General features: G+C 41.7%; 1 long non-coding RNA gene across 1 annotated transcript; it reads left to right on the top strand.

The window, feature by feature from the left end:
- The first annotated feature begins 9,785 nt into the window (after positions 1-9,785).
- Positions 9,786-16,324, top strand: LOC132667810 (uncharacterized). The gene is made up of 2 exons (XR_009605381.3): positions 9,786-10,120; positions 16,149-16,324. It is a non-coding gene; the product is annotated as an uncharacterized LOC132667810 (long non-coding RNA).
- Positions 16,325-17,468: the final 1,144 nt, after the last annotated feature.

The raw sequence follows: 17,468 nt of genomic DNA on the forward strand, positions 1-17,468 counted from the left end.
CAGTAGCACATCGTCTGTCCTTTCCGTTTCAATCTGTGTTGCTCAGTTAAAGGTTTTATATAAATTCTTGGTTATTCTTCACTGTTTATAGTTACAGATGAGACTCTAAAAGACATTCATTATGGAAGATTGGCTATTTCGCTGGATCCCTAAATGCCAGTATTTAAAATACAGTTGACCCTTGAACAACATGGGGGTTATGGGCACTGACTCCTCACCCAGTCAGAAATCCACATATAAATTTGACTCCTCAAAACTGAACTAACAACCTACTGTTGAAGGGAAGCCTTACGAATAATATAAAGAGTCAGCTAATACAATATTGTGTGTTAAATGTATTACATACTACATTCTTATAATAAGGTAAGCTGGAGAAAAGAAAACGTTATTTTAAAAATCATAAGGAAGAGAAAATATATTTACAGTACTCCACTATATTTTTTGAAAGCAAAAACAAAAACAAAACATGTAGCTCAAACCATGTTGTTCAAAGGTCAACTGTATTTCATATTGGACCAGTGTCCTTACAGAGAGTCCTCAAAGCTACTGTGTAAGTGTGTAAGCCTGACTGTCAGTTCTGGGGACTGAAGGGGATTGGGAGTTCTATAAACTCAGTATGTTCATTTTTATTTCATCCTTTTTGAAAAAAAATATAATTTCATACCCTCATCCCTCAGCTATCCTCAGTGTCCCCAAATCTAGAGGCTATCTAGCTCAATATCCCCATAAAGTAAACCTCCCACCTTTTCCTGGAATCATGGGCAAACCCATGATTGCCTTGTGATACGGGGTGAACGAAACCATCTGAAGCCCTAATTCTCCTTTAGCTTTCCATCACTACTCCTGTTTTCAGGCCCAACTGCATCCCGACCTAATGCTCTAATTCCTGGGTTTTTCCAGGATTCTGTGACAAGAGAAATCTTGCTTTTTTTCACTTTCCATCCAGAGACTTAAGTAGTAGCCATCTCTGGGATTCAAACCATTTATTTGTCTCCATTCTTCTTTCCAGTTTCCAAAGTGCTAACTTCTAGACACAATCTCCCCTCCTTTTCTTTCAATTCTTGTGTATTTACAACATGTTATTCCTTTACTACCATTTTGGTGGGATTTCAGAAGGCAGAAAAGATAAGCAAAATGTTCAAACTTCTTTGTTTAACTGGAAGTCTGTTACAATCTATTTTTAATGTTATATTACTGGATATTATGTAACTTAAATTATATCTGGGGGTGCCTGGGTGGCTGAATTGGTTGAGTGTCTGACTTTATCTCAGGTCATGATTTCACAGTTCATGAGTTCAAGCCCCTCATCAGGCCCTGTGCTGACAGCTTGGAGCCTGGAGCCTGCTTTGGATTCTTTGTCTCCCTCTCTCTCTCTCTCTCTCTGCCCCTTCCCTACTTGTGAGCTCTATCTCTCTCCCTCCCTCTCTTTCTCTCTCAAAAATAAATAAATAAACATTTTTAAAAAACTATATCTGAAACAAAATGAGAGGGAGAAAGGGCAATAGAGAAACAAAGGAAGAGGGAAAATAGGAGAGAATGAGAGAAAGGAGGGGAAGAGGAAAAATAGAGACAGGAGTGGATACAGGTTTGATCTAGGCTGCATTCATGCACCTTGCAGAAAAAGATGCTCAGGGTCACTCATGTGCAAGGAGGCATCATGGACCTAAGAAGGGTATTTGGTCCAGAGTAGATGTTCAACTGGCACATAGTGATACAGGGATAAAAAGTGAAAAGAGCCAGCCCAGCATTAGGTGCCATGTTAGTCTAGGTTCTCTGAAAAGCATATACTAAGATGGGATTAAACTTGCAAAAATTTTACTAAGGGACTGTGTGAAAAGGAGCAAGAAAGGAGCAGGGAAGGCTGAGAGCCACCACACCACAGCTACACTTGACCCCAAGTGAAAGAGGGAAGCAAGGAAGTTTCAGTGCAGGTGTCCAAGGACACTTTGCAAAGTCATCAGGGAGTCTTTGAGTCAAGGGCAGGTGATAAAGGAGTCCACACCTCCCAGAAAAAAATCTGCCTTAGCATCCCTACTGCAGTCACTGGGACAACCTAAGAGAAATAAGGCCTTGGCATAACCACAGCATTGGAGCCCAAATGCAGTAGCGAGGCTCTCGACCCTGATGCTCTCTGTAGTAGTACGTCTGCCAGGAACATTCTCACGGCCACCACAGATGCCGGTAAGGAAGGCTGGAATGCAAGGGTCCAGCCAGGGAAGCCACATGACCATCGTCATAACAATGATGGCCACCATTGACTAGGCACTGCCTGGGTGCCTGCACTTGTGTTAGGCACATTCCATACATGAATAATGTCTGTTGCCAATGACCCCATCGCCTGCTAAGAAGGGCAGATCCCAGAAGGATCTTTTTACAGGCAGAGTGGTAGGTGCAAAGATTCAAGATCGAAGAAGTCAAGAAACCCGAGTTACTCTGAGTCATAAAAGGGAAAAATGTGGAGACAACAAGAGGAATCCAGGAGGTAGCAAAGGCCAAGCCCAGCAAGGTTGCACAGACAGGTGTGGACAGAACTGAGAGGAAGGTGAGGCCATGGGAAGCCAGAGAAAAGCTGGAGAAAGAGGTGGGAAGCAAATACCCAATTTGGAACTTTGGTGGCTTGGTGGCATTACACACACTAAAGCTCTCTTTGATCTTCTTAAAACATTTTCATAAAGGGGCACCTGGGTGGCTCAGTCGGTGAAGCGTCCGACTTTGGTTCGGGTCATGATCTCACCACTCGTGAGTTCAAGCCCCACATCAGACTCTGTGCTGACAGCTCAGAGTCTGGAGCCTGCTTCAGATCCTGTGTCTCCCTCTCTCTCTGTGCCTCCCCAACTCATGTTCTGTCTCTTTCTCTCAAAAATAAATACACGTTAAAATAAATAAATAAATAAATAAATAAATAAATAAATAAATAAAATATTTTCGTAAAATCTGCACACTTGGACTTCCAGTTTGGGCAATACTTTCAACATAACACCTGAAACTTTTTTATGTGATAAAATAATTTACATCATTCCCAAATGGTTTATGGAACGGAATCTGATTTGGGAGATATGACAAAATGCTGGGTCCTATAATTCTAAGGACTGAATAAGAAGTTGAAAAAGAAACCCAGTCTTACAGACTTGGGCAACATCATAGGCACTTGGGAAATGCTATGGTTGGGTGGGTAGATATACAGGTACGTGTAGCTCATGACAGCCACATCCGATACCAGAAAGATTAATTCTAAGGACCCTCTTTACCCTAACCCTCCCCTGCTTATAGGTCAGAACCTAATGATTTGGAGCTGACCTTTACCTCAAATGGCTCAAAAACTATGTAAAACTAATCTGCCAGTTCTCAACCATGAGAGGACATGGAGAAGGTGGGGCTGGTATTTCCCGTCCTACATGACAACAGAGATATTCTCACAGAAACAGTGTCCGCTAGGAGTAAGGAATCATTTTTTGTTTGTTTTTGATGGGCATGCAGGCCAGTCAGAAAAACACAAAAGTGCTTACACATTTTTTTTACAAAATGAACATATCTTGAGTGTAATTATAGATGTCTATAAATACATATCTACCCTTGTGATGTAGAAGACTTACTTTATTGTATAGAAATATATTTAAGGGCAAATATTCCTCAGTTATTAAAGCCTTAACATCTGAGGTATCTTTTAGAAGTAGTAATGAGACACAGCCCTTTCACTATTCACCCTGGAAACTCCATCAGAGGCCACAGCAGGAAGTTAGTGGACAGAACGAGACCGTGAGCTTTGGGAGTCACTTGTCACCAGACAGGATATTCATTTAACACTAATGGATAGCACACAGGAGCCTTCAATGGACATGAACGCACGGGCAGTGGCTGCTGAGCTCCACTTGGCTCTACCCTGGGGATCCAAGGAGGTTTAAGGATATAGGCTCCCTGGCCCCTCTGGGAGTGGGTCAGAGTGCCATGGAAGAGGGAGACAGCCAAGTGAGCATGTACCAGCACTGTGACGCATGACATACTAAAGAGCGAGTCCAATTTTTTTGTTGGATAAAACAGCAAAATAATTCTTATTTTGGAAGGCTAATGTACATCAGATAATTATGCAATGAGCATACTGAGACCATTATCTAATTATCCTTAGAGCCTCCCGATCTAAGGACGGGACTTCTAATACTTCTTGTTCCAGGCAAATGCTTGTGTAACTGAGACTTGTGTTTATTAAAGTTTCAAGCTGAGAACAATCATTGTGTAGAGGAACTTGGAAGACCCTTAACAACAACAACAACAAAAAATGCTATGGTTGTGCTAAAAATCACATCCCTTCCACATGTTACCTTGGCTTGGCTTGGCTTTTGCTTTTTCATTGGGTTTTATTAACACCAGGCATGGCAACTTAATAATCTGGTTTGCCTTCCTTGTTCTTAACACTTCAGAGAGGCAAACAAAAGGTTTAGAAAGAAATTAACTACTTTTCTTGCAATGTCTTAATAAGTGGACTGGTCACATCTCACTCACTGCTTTTATGCTTACATGGGACTTCTCTTGCTAGACTAGTGAGTTGGAAATCTAATTCTCAATGTTGACTTTCTATAATCAGTTCCAACACAAAATACTTTAGAGGTTAAAAAGAATATTGGCCTCCAGACAGTCTAAAAACTGCCCTAGAAGGAAGCAGGCACAGAATGAACCAGGCAATACATACTATTTCTGTGTTCAGCTGTTTGAAAACTCTTCAAGTCTTACTCTGTGACATTTACAGACAGTTTCAAGAATGCTTAATAAAATAGGCTTTGAAAGTGTCTTTTCTTAATCTACAGTATCCATTTGTGCATCATCAGTGTATAATTATAGAGCAGTGCTGATGCTAAAAATATAGCAAAGGAGGTAAACTCCCTCTGTGGGCTCAATCAAGCTGGGTTATCCAGGGAAACAGTCCTGGAGAGGTGGGGCTCTACCAACAGTGCTCAGACCCCTCCCTCTACAGAGCTGGATCCCAGATAAATGGGATTTATGCTTTTTTTTTTTTTTTTTTTTTTTTAATGGCTGGGCTCTGGAAAGCAAGGGAAATCTCCAAGGACAGATTTTTTTTCAGTCTTTGAGCTGAAAGCAGAGCAGAGAGCCATGAGCTTCAAACAAATATATTAGGAATGGTCGACATGAGAGCCAATGGTAACATAACTCTACACTAAAAACCTGAACGGTGCACCTGTTGCTTAGGGAAAAGATGAACTTGGGAATCCCTGCAAGTCTGAAAACCTGAAGACACAACACTGCCCTGGATCCTGGAAGAAGCAAATGCAAGTCACTAGAGGAACATCCCCAATGTGGGCTCTCAGGAGTCTCCGACATGAAAATCAAACAAATCCAGGCTCATAACAAAAGATCAAATTCACAAAGGAAAAGTCCTCATGAATGTGAGTTAACAGAAACAAAACCAGCATATTCAGGCTCACACCCAAGGACTTTAGATACTAAAATCATCACACATAGATAAATTCCATATCAAGTGTCTGAAGGAATAAAATACAGAATCACAAAAATGAAAGAGCAGCAGAAGATGATTAATAATGACCAGACAGACGTTTTAGATATTTTAAAAATGAAAAATACGCTGTTGTAAAGAATAAATTGTGGTAGTCCTCACAAAGGTAACCACGAAAACCCGTTCAAACAAGCAAACGGGGTTCATGCCTATTCTTGCCAAGTAAGGGAGAGGGTGCTAAGAATAGGGTCTCAGCCATGTCTTGAGAAGTGAAGTCACAGAGGAATTTTATGGCACTGGCCTGTGTTAGGGTGAGAATGCAGCTGATTTGGGGTGAGCTTTCAAAAGCACCCAAGTAAGTAGTGAAATAGGCAAGGTTAGTCACTTTCGGTCAGTGGGGGGCACAGAGAAGGGTTTTCCCCAGGAGTTGTGTAGTGGGGCATGCTACAGTTGTAGCTTTCCAGAGCGGGTCGTGGCCACTCTGCGTGCCTTCTGCTAGGGAAGGTTTTCAATCCTACATCCCTCCTCTATGTCCCTACAGTACTTTAAAAACAACTCTTTCACAGGATCTTTGACATTACCGTCAGGTTGCTCTATTTTTTGTACATGGCATGTAACTTTGAAGATCGTAAGGCTTCAAAACATGCTTACAACAGAAAGAAAAGAATAAGGGAAGGAGGCAAAGAGTGAATACTGCACATACCTTATTCGTTGGGCTATCAGACCCCCAGGTCTGGTCTTGCAAGTCTTAGAAAGACTTGCACGTTCCATGAACACAAGGACTAGTAGAAATTCCAGGAGCTTACTTACTGTTCCTCATATGTAGTCAACATTTCTTCTTCCTCTTTTTTTTTTTTAAATGTTTAATTTATTTTTGAGAGAGAGCACAAGCAGGGAAGGAGCAGAGAGAACAGTGAACAGAGGATCTGAGGCAGTCCCTGCCCTGACAGCAGTGAACTCAATGTGGGGCTCAAACCCACAAACCATGAGATCATGACCTGAGCCACCTAGGTGTCCCTGTAGTCAATAATTCTGACTACCCATCCATGAAACAAGAGTCTTGGGCACTATCAGATATTAGTTTCCCCAGTCTCCCTTCCTGGTCTCTCATCTGAAAAAAGGCCGCCTCTGAAAGATGGTCAGCTGGGTAGAAAGAGAAAAAGCAAATGGACTCAATTATCACTTTGCCGGCCATGTTTCTGTCACAGAGCCCTAAGGAATGATGGTGGATCTTCACATAGAAAGCCAGAAAGGACCACAGTGAACTTCTCAGAATAATGGCCATTGCTTCATGCCTGCCTTCCACATCTCATGCAAATCTCCTTTGGCCAAATCTAACCCAGGAAAGGAAATTCAAGGAACCGTAGCTCCCAGCTTGACCAAGTTGGCCTGGAACAATCTAGCACAGCCAGCAATGGAGAACAGTTCCTGAACGAAAAAGTCCCTGGCTTGAAGAAGACAGAGGAGAGGAAGCAGAGTTCATGGAAAGCTCATGGAGGAGGTGCAGTGTTCACTGAGGCTCAAAAGAAGAATATGATTTAGATATGGGGAAAAGAGAATGAGCAAATACTTCCTGTTTAAATACCTCCTTTATTCTGGTGTTGGCCCAGAGCATGTACCACTTTCATGGAACATGGACAAGGAACCACAGGACGCTGGAGGTAGGATGTGGCCTAGAAACAGACAGAGGAAGAGCCTCATCCTAGCCTTCACTCCGTCCTTGGGAAGGACTGGGCCAGGATCCTGCTGCCAAACCCATCAACTCACCCAAAGTGGTATAATAGGTCTACACAACAGCCTCAGCTTTGCATTCCACTGTTCCCATGTCTGCTCAAAGACCATTTGGCATGTCTCCTCCAGAACAGGAGCCTGCTTTGAAAAGAATGAATTCTGTCTGGTTGCTTTTTAAGGGCAAATTTTAAAGTCAAGACAGCTCTGAAAACAAGTAGAGTTTTGTTCTTCGCTGACCTCAATGAGATGCTTGTTGGCTCCAGTGCCCAGCAGCCTGGCTTAGAGTTCTGTTGAGCCAGTGGCAACTCGCATGGAGTGAGCACTGCAGGAAGGGGTGCAATGCTGGTGAGTTTCTGCTGCAGTAGAGGAAAGGGTGCCCCATTGGAAGTGTTCCACCAGGGTAATGGCTTTGGTGCTGGCCCAGGGACTTATGATGGGGGGGGGGGGGGGGAGAAGGGGAGGGAACCTGTGGAAAACACTCACGGTGTTCAGAGGGGAAGCAGTTCAGAAAAGGAGGAGGTGGTAGCCAATGAAGAAATGGGCTCCCCAAGATGAGCTCCAATCCTCAACAAATAAAGTCACCCCTACTGCAATGGAGCTCAAATCTCAGGAGCCTGCAGGGTGGGAAGCTCTTTCAGATAGTTCTTTTGCTCCTGGCATCCTCTAAACCACATCTTCACTCACAGGAGGACTGAAAGGAAGGGTTTTTCCATGGGCTTGCACAAAAACAGGATAAGAATTCCTTTAAGCTGTTCTCAGTATTCAACGTTTCGATAACTTGCTTCAGCTCTGGGACACAAAACTGAAAGAAGACTCTTCACCTTGCTGATCCCACATGTACATTGACTGTGCACATGACAGAATATTCTAGCTATATTGCTACCTAGGGATTTTCATGTTGACGTGCTTTTTAAATGGTGCCAAAGAATATCTAGGTGTTTCCCGTCCTGTTAGACCAGTAAGATCTGATTCATTTCCACTTCACAAAGGCTCACTCTATCACAGGCTTGAGCAATCTATCTTTCCTCCCCACATCAAGGATATTGGATCAGCTTTTTCCTTCTCTTCTTTTGCTAAGGAAAATTGGGTTTTCATCAAATGGTTTTCCCATTTCTTTTTAAACAAGCAGGGTAAATGGACTCCCAGGTTGGCCAGTGCGTGGCCCTTCTGAGACACACATGATCCAGGGAAACCTGACCCCACAGCATTCCGCACCTTGCTATTGGAATGTTGAATGCTGTTGACAGGAAAGATACTCTTTCTTTCTACTCACCAAGAGGCTTTGATGTCCAAATCCCCATCACTCAGTCCTGGAGACTATCAGGCGTGTGTGAGAGCACCAGACACAAATCTCTGAGGTCAGGGTCTTGTTTGCATTCAAGTACATGTGCCCCATGGTCCCTGATGACCAGCATGTCCCTCTCTGCATGTGGGATCATCCTTGGCCTACAGCCCCTGCTATGTTCCAGACTCACCTCACACGCAGCTGGAGCACAAATGAGGAAGTCAACGCAATTTGGTATTTGGAGGCATGAGAAGGCGCCAATTTACATTTTCTGTTTGCATTTGCTCAGTGCGTTCATTCCTTCACCCACCGTTGGAGTGAAGAAAAGCAATTCTTGGAGAAATCATTTGCCCAAAGTCTTCATTGTATTCCATGAGGTGCTCCCTCTTCTCAAGAGCAGAATGGCATTATGGAGGGAGGAATACAGTGGAGACAGGGAGCCAAGGCCCCTGTAGATGGTGGTCTTTAGTCCTCTGACGGGGCAGTTTCACCCTCCACCCTGCCCTGTTTCATGTTGTTTCCCACATCCCACTATGCTTAACAAGTCCTGGTCCTCTCTCCAAGCTGCCTGAATTATATTTTTTAAATACAAGTGGAATTATGTCACTCTCCTGCTTAAGACCACCCTCTAGATTCCACTGTCCTTGGTTTAAAGAAGAGCTTTTTCTTGGGCCCCAGCCACCACCACCAGCTGTCTCTTTCCCCAGCCTCCCTCCCTCACCTATCACATGAACTTTCTTTGGTTCTCACATCCCATCATGGCCTTTCTCCTCTCTCAGCCTCACATATGCTACCCTCCTGCTGGGCTGTTGTCCCTTCTTTCTCCTCTCGTCAAACTGACAAATGCATTTGTCTAGAGAGGCCTTCACTGACCTCTCACCCTTCTAACCTCTAATGGCCCCCGCCATTACCAATGGTCCCTTTGCTATTCTGTCCCATAGGATTTTATGCCTGTCTTTCATGGAATTTATGACAACATTCAATGACATAGCTCATCTGCCTACTCAACACCTCCCAATAGCATTGGAAGCTTTAAGCGGCTAGAGGTGGTATCTATATTGTCCACCATAGTCTACCTAGTGCCTAGTACAATGCCCACCACTTTGAAGGGACTCCATAATCATTTACTGAGGGAATGAACACAGGCATGGACAAATAATGAAGTCTGGATTTCAATACCCTGCAGGTGCCCTCTGGGCACCACACCTGACCTTTCCTTCCCAGATTCACTCATGGTGTTTGTGGTTATGTGAGCCCTGTCCACTCAGTCAGAAAATCTGGCCCTATCTTCCACCAGCAGCAAAAAGTACAGGAAATCTCTGTATTTAGGAGCAAGGAACTCCAACTTCTCAACCAGACGCCTGAGTTACAGTTAATGTAACCAATGTTAACCCTAGAAGGCACCTTGACAGCCATCTCTCCATCTCTCCTGCCCTCATTTACTGATGAGCAGAAAAACCATGGCGATAACAAAGGACGTTATTGGATAACACTCTGGGGTCCAGACCCCAGGAAGTTTATACTGCAAATGAGCTGCTCAGTACCTCCCCCATGGCCAGTGCTGTCTCCTTCCCATCCTTTGAGTCAGTGTTCAGGACCCCCAGAGAAGGCTATTCTTATTTTCCAAGCCATTGTTCATGGTAAGCTCTGACCTTAGAATGACTTTGAGATATAGCAATTTAAGATGTAAAGCAATATTGATAGAGTCTAGTTAGACAGTGGTTTTTCTAACCCTCTTTGTCAAAACAATGTTTCCACTATTTCCATTCTAAATATTTCATTTTTGGAACATCGGTCCAACAAGAAAACACAAGGCTTGCTGTGTTAATAGGTGCGCCTGAACACACACTTGGGCAATCTGAGCATTTCTTGTGAGGAACTCCATGGGTCAGTGGGATATAATTTGGTTGAGGAAAAGAGAATCTCAGTGCCACAGCAAATGAATAAATAATTTGATGACCACAAAAGGAATGATTAGAATTTTCACCACAAGGCAAAAGAATTAATTGTTAAAATGTGCACAGGAAGGTGAGAGGATCCATTTTTAATAATAATGTTGTTCAAAAACAAATTTAATCTAACTACGCAACCTGAAATATTTTCATATGCAATAACAAAAATGAAGATTATTGGCTCCTCTTGGTCCTTAGGGATTATTTGTCTGTGAGCAGCATATGAAGAAAACTTTGGAACTGAATCCATATAACAGAAAACATCTGTTTGGGTATCTTTCAATTACAATATGTTACAGGGAGGAAATGGGATTGAGAAATACCAGTCTGACATGTAAACTGGCCATTTCTGACTTAAACATTTCATAGACTCCCTTGGCAGAAACACCTCTGGTGATCCTTTAAATTGATCTCTCTGCCTTTTGAAATTCTTAAAAGCGTTGGTCTCCCCATCTTCTTATGTGGTAAATAAAGTAACCAGACATACACACAAAGAATAATTGTGAGGGTAGGTTCAAAAACATTTCCCCATTAATATGTAAAAAGAGGGAGGAAATGGAAAGCCTGGATTGATAGCTGGAAAATCTTTGTCATAGAATGTGAGTCATTGATTTCAATGTTTCAGGTGGAGACTACACGGAGTGAAAGAAGGAAAGCTCACGTCTCCCATCTTTTAAAAACTCTGTGAGCTCACACTGCCTTCAGGCACTGTGTTCTCTCCTTGCCATCATGGCTCGACAAGCTCCCGGCCACACTTCCCCTGCTCCAGGCATCGGGCTCCACTTACTCAGGATCCACAGAAACCAGACTCTTCTCTGAAGTCTCCTACCACTACCAGTGATGTCCTGATGGCCAGTAGGGTGCACACGATGTGCAATGCCCTTCTTTTTGGAAGTTGTTTCTCTTCCACTCCACCCCACTTGTAGATTCGTGATTAGCCCTTCACCCCTCAAATAGTGTTTCCTCTGTCCTCAGCTTGGAAGCTATTAACACAAGTCTCACCCCACCCCTTGCATCTGCCCCTCCCCCTCCTGCTCCATTGGTCCAGGCCTTCATCTTTTCTGCCTGGACTCCCCGCCCACCTTGCACTCCCACCCCCCACACTCCACCCTATCTCCTGATCGTGCCCCAGGTTGCCGCCAACCATCACCCTACAGGGAAAATCTGTTGTGTCACTTCTCCCCTGCCTTAAAATCCTCCAGTGGCTCCCCATAGCTCCCAGTTTACCCTGCCCAGTCAAGACCCTCCTGGCCAGGCCTGCCCCTGATCCTGCCCTTCCGGAAGGCCACCCTCTCTCCCGGTGCTCCTCACCAAAAGCAGCGGTGGCCTCAGCTACTGCCATTGGTCCAGCCTCTCCTCACTGCCTGGCACACCCCTTCCCCTTCATCACTTCCCTCTTAGTCTTTAAACCTTGGCCTCCATGCCACCTTTCTCATCATCTCCAGTAGCGGCCCTTTGTGACTTCTTTCCATTTTGAATTGATCAGCCTTGCCCATGGTTTATCAATTTTACTCATCTTTTCAAAAAACACAATTTTGGTTTTGGCTCTTCTGCCTGGCTTTTATTTCAGCATTTTCTGCCCTTGTTTTTATTGTTTTCTTTCTTCTCCTCTCTTTGCATTTGTTTTGTTTTTCTCTTTCTAATTTCTGGAGACAAACACTTAGTTCCTGGAATGCTTTTCAGGCTGTATCTTTTCCTAGTACAACATTCTAAGGTGAACATTTCTCTTCAAGCATTGCTTTCACTACATCCCACATGTGTTTGAAAAATATGTTCTTTAAAAAACCTATTTTGGTTGGGGTTCTTTTTGACTTGTGGATTATTAGATATTTTTCTTAATTTTTAAACATACGGTGATCTTCTAGTGACCTTTTTGCTTTTGAACTGTGGTCACATTACACCCACTGTAATTCTCACCTTTTGAAGTTGTTGATTCTTGCTTTGTGGCCTCCTACGGGCTGAGTTTTTGTAATTCAATATATACTTGAAACTAGGTATATTCTCTCACCTCTCTTGGTGTGTCAGGTTTTTAACCATGTTTTTGAAATTTCTCCTAGACTTATAGATTTTTTGCCTGCTTGATCTATCAGTTCTGAGAGAGATCTGTTACAAAATTCCAGTATGACTGTGGATTTACCGAAACCTCCATCGAGTTCTTCTGGTCACTTTTTTTTCAAATATTTAAGGCCATATAATTAGATGCTTATAAATGCTAAGTTATTTTATATTCTTGATGGGCTGAATCCCTAATCAGTAAGAAGTAACTCTTAATCTCCAGTAATTCTTTTTCTTTCCTTTTTTTTCTTTTTTTTTTTTTCTTTTTAACTTGCTTTAAGTTCAAGTTTGTCCGATATTAATACAGATTTACCAGCTTTCCTTTGGCCACTATTTACAGAGTTTAATGGGTTCCACTCTTTTATTTTCAAACTGTGTTTATTCTTATGCTTTAATTTGTGCCTTGAAAACAGAATATAATTTGACTTCAATTTGTAATCAAGCCAGAAAATCTTTGTCTTTTAACTGAAGTAATTAGTCTACCTTTATTGAATATAATTACAATATATTTGACTTTAAATCGACTATCTTACAATATGCTATTTGTCCCACTCACTCCATGCTCTTTTCCTCTCTTTTCTTGCCTTCTTTTGGATTGACTATTTTTTATCATTCCATTTTCTCAGTCTCTTTATTTATAAGCTTTATACTTTTTAGTATGCTTTTAATGGTTACCTTGGAAATGACAACATGAGTTTTGGACTTAACAAAGTGTTTTGATAATTGGTACTTTTACCTCCTCTAGGGTAGTATCAGGACCTTAGAACCCTTAGAATCTTTTTAATCCCTTCCAAACTTAAAGCTTTTCATATCCTACATAGAAATAGATGATAGATAGATAGATAGATAGATGATAGATAGATAGATAGATAGATAGATAGATGATAGATGGATGATAGATGATAGATAGATAGATAGATAGATAGATAGATAGATAGATGATAGATGGATGATAGATGATAGATAGATAGATAGATGATAGATGGATGATAGATGATAGATAGATAGATAGATAGACAGATGATAGATGGATGATAGAAAAATAGATGATCGATGGATGATAGATAGATAATAACAAACACACATATATATGGATCCCACAAATATTATTATTGTTTTATAAAATCCATGTCATTCGGATTTGCTCATTTATTTATTTATTTATTTATTTATTTATTTATTCTCTTGCATCTCTAACCTTCCATCAAGGATTACTTTTTGCCTAATAAAGAACTGTCCTTAATGTTTCCTTCATTGACAATCTGTTGGTAACAACTCTTTCTGTTTTTGTCTGAGAATGTCTTAATTTCATCTTCATACTTGAAAGATATTTTTACTGACAGTCTATACTGGCAGTTTGATCTTTGTGTTTGGTTTTTCAGTATATTGAAGATATTCCACTATCTTTTTTTACTTCCATCGTTGCTCCTGATAACTCAATTATCAGTGTATTTACTGTACCTTTTAAAATAATCTTTTGGGGTCCCTGGGGGGCTCAGTCAGTTAAGCGTCCAACTCTTGATCTCAGCTCAGGTCTTGGTCTCAGGGTCATGAGTTCAAGCCCCACACTGGGCTCCTTATGAAGCCTACATAAAAAAAAAAAAAGTAACATTTTTCTCTCTGGCAGTTTTAAGGATTTGTCTACAACAACACCATGATAGATCCTTTATATTTATCCTGACTAAGATTCCTTGGGATTTTTTACATATATATTAATGTCTCTTGGGAAAATTGTCAGCAATTATTTTCATCAATTATTATTGATAAATATTATAATTTTGAGCAGTTATTTTATTCTTGAGGCTCTTGCTGCTACTCCTTCCAAAATTCCAACTGGACATGTGTTGGACTGTCTAATTATACCCTCTCTTTGTATTGTGTCTTCTTATTACCTTCTGCCTTTGTGTGCTTCATTTTGCGTATTTTCCTCTAAACTTACAGTTTACTAATTTTCTCTTCAACTCTATCTAATATGTCATTAAATCTATATATTGAGTTTTAACTAAGTTACTGGATTTTTAAGTTCTAGAGTTTATTTTGTTTTCATTTAAATCTGCTTTGCACTTTTTGTGGGTTCCGATAATCTGCCAAATTTTTCAAACTTATCCTTTCTCTTCTTAAAAATAGTAAATACAGTTGCTATAAAGTCTCTCACTGATCACTCCCATATCTGATATTCTTACAGGGGTGCGTGTTATTTCTTGTTTTCACTGTTCTTTCACACGGTTCTTTCTCAGGTGACTGTGTACCTTCTGTGCCTAGTTTTTTGTTTTGTTGGTTTTTTTTAATATACGCTTGACGTTGTACTTTTTTAATTATTAGTAGAAATATTTTGGAGCCAGAATTGTTACTTTTTAGATTTAATTTTTATTTGCCTCTGCCATGGCTTGAGGTGCTATCATTTCCTTATCCTTTATTCCAATTTCAGGACCTAAGATTTCTTGGTCCCCCAGATGACCCCGAACTGGGCCATAGTGCATGAGAGGGCTGTTTTACTTCTGTTTGACCCTCGTCTCTAGGATGAACAGTGCTGCTGAGACTGAGACCAAAGAATGGCAGTTTTTTTTCCTGTGGGCTCGGGGCTCCGAACTCATGCCCCATCATCTCACAGGACTGGAAATGTGCTGCTCACTCTCTTAACCATATTTCAGATTTTCATCTGTCCCTTGGTCAAAAGCAGTGGCAACATCACTTCTCGGATTTTCGTCTTCTCCTCAATCTTGACCCACTAACTCCTCATTATCTCATTCGCTCTTTAATGCTTTTGGGAAATGTTTTAAATGTCATTTAATTGTCTGGTGGTTATTTTCAGTGAGATGATTGGTAGGAATTACCCCACCCCTGTCACCAACAGAATCTCTTTTGCCGTTTCAAGCAATGTTATTCATCTTTCCACCCTTGCTATCTCGTTTTCACTGTTCTTTCACACGGTTCTTTCTCAGGTGACTGTGTACCTTCTGTGCCTAGTTTTTTGTTTTGTTGTTTACCCGATACTACAGTATCGGGTAAAAGTGCTGGTCTGGCATACAATGAGGGTGTGGCCCCTGGGGGTGAGAGGCAACTGTTGTCCAATATTGGATAAAAGTCTAGTGAAGAAGAAACTTCCAGCTTCTTCCACCCAACTTGTACTCTTTCCCTGGGCCCCACTCCTTCTCTGTGCCGCTTGTCCCTCAGCACTTTCCCTTGGCTCTCCCCTGCTCTCCCCTGCTCTCCCCTGCTCTCCCTTGTTCTTCCTGCCTCCTAAAACCAGTTCATCTACAAATGGCTCTTGAGCCCATTCTCATTGTTTCATAGTTTCCATCTGAAAAAAAATCAAAAGTGATTCTTTTCCTATATGGATTCAAATGACTCTTAATTTCTTTTTCTAGAAAAGAAAGGTCCAATTGCATTAAACCAAGAGAGACTCTGAGAAACAATGTTAAAGGAGTGATTCATCATGCCGACATTAACTGGGAGGATGTCCAAAGCACACAGAAGAGTAAATACACTTAGAAAGATGATTTTTCATGTTTAAAATCATAATAATCATGTTTCCCATGTCCTCTTTGTTGAGGCTTAAAGTGTCAGGCTAAAAGTAATTAAGCTTTACACTCAATACAAAAATGTATTCAGAAACTGTCATGTCTCAACTTTGTCTTTATTTTTATGTCTTTATAACCAGGACTGGCCTGTCATAAGACATGACGCTTCATTGCAAACATCTCCACTCCTCACCTCCTCACGTGCTCAGCAACCTTCTCAGTGGAGTAACTGTAAACTCCATTCTCATAAAAACCCCAAGGATGTAAACCCCACAGGATTGAGTTTATTAAAGTAAAACCCGAAACAAAATCCCTACATTCTTCTCTTTTAGATCTATTCAAAAGAACCGATAGCCTTCACTCCCACAAACTGCCACAGTATTTCCATTCCAATGAAAACAAACAAGCTTGAACTGAAAAACCTACAGTCCGTGGCAAACAACAAGTCAGGTAATTTCCTTCAATAGGGACACAGACTTGTAAATAAAGAGGCAAAGCAGTACATTTCGAGGGACATTCTTCCCTCCTGTAACTTCCATCAGCTTTTCCCTCCATGTCCACCGACCCACATCATATCACCTCCTCCAGTCAATAAACAACCTCAGTAAAATGAGCTGCTGGCCATGGGCTTGTGTGTGTGTATAGAAAGAGGAGTAGAGAGAGACAGAGACAGAGAGATACAGAGATGAGATGGGGGAAGGGAAAGCAGTAAAGCACGTAAGGTGAAGTGTTAAGTCAGGGAATCTGGCTCATCCATGGAAGTTTTGTACTATTCTTGCGACTTCTCTATGCATCAGAAATCATTTCAAGAAAGAAAGCAAGAACAAAAGATTCTGAGGCTTTGCTTTCAATTTGTGAGCTGGACAAACCCAATCTCCGCTCTCTAGCTCCTTTTTAAGTAAGTCACCGCAAACAGCATCACGTCCTCAGGCAAGTTACAAAACAGTTGCCTGTGTCACAGGCTTCCTTTACTTCATCATCATCATTGTCCCTCCTGAAGTCTTCTCCTGGCCCTGTGATCAAACTTGGATGTTTTTCAAGTGTCTGTCAGTGGGAGGTGAACAAATCATCTTTCCAGGGAGGGAGCTTCTGTGCCTGCTCCAAATACAGAGCAAAAGAAGTTGAGAATTGACAGTGATCTTGTAAAAGAAAAACCAAATCTCCTGAGAGCTCACCAGAAGACAAGGCATGTATTAGCCTCGCACTAATGTTCGATAGATACATGTCAAGGGATGAAAAAAACATGAAATGTGCATATATGCCCAAAAGTCACAAAGCACACAGATGTGTCCACACTGTGGCTTGGATCCTGTCCCCTCTGGCCTGATCTTGCTCAAGGTTGACATCTTCTACCAGCTTCACCTCCTGATTCTGTTCTGTCCCGAGGCCACATTCATGTCCATGCTGGTCTGCTCCCTTTAGACCATGGGAACTTCAGGCACCTATCCTAACTCCAGAGA

The sequence above is a fragment of the Panthera onca genome, chromosome B2, assembly GCF_046562875.1.
Source record: "Panthera onca isolate mPanOnc1 chromosome B2, mPanOnc1 haplotype 2, whole genome shotgun sequence".
Lineage (NCBI taxonomy): Eukaryota > Metazoa > Chordata > Mammalia > Carnivora > Felidae > Panthera > Panthera onca.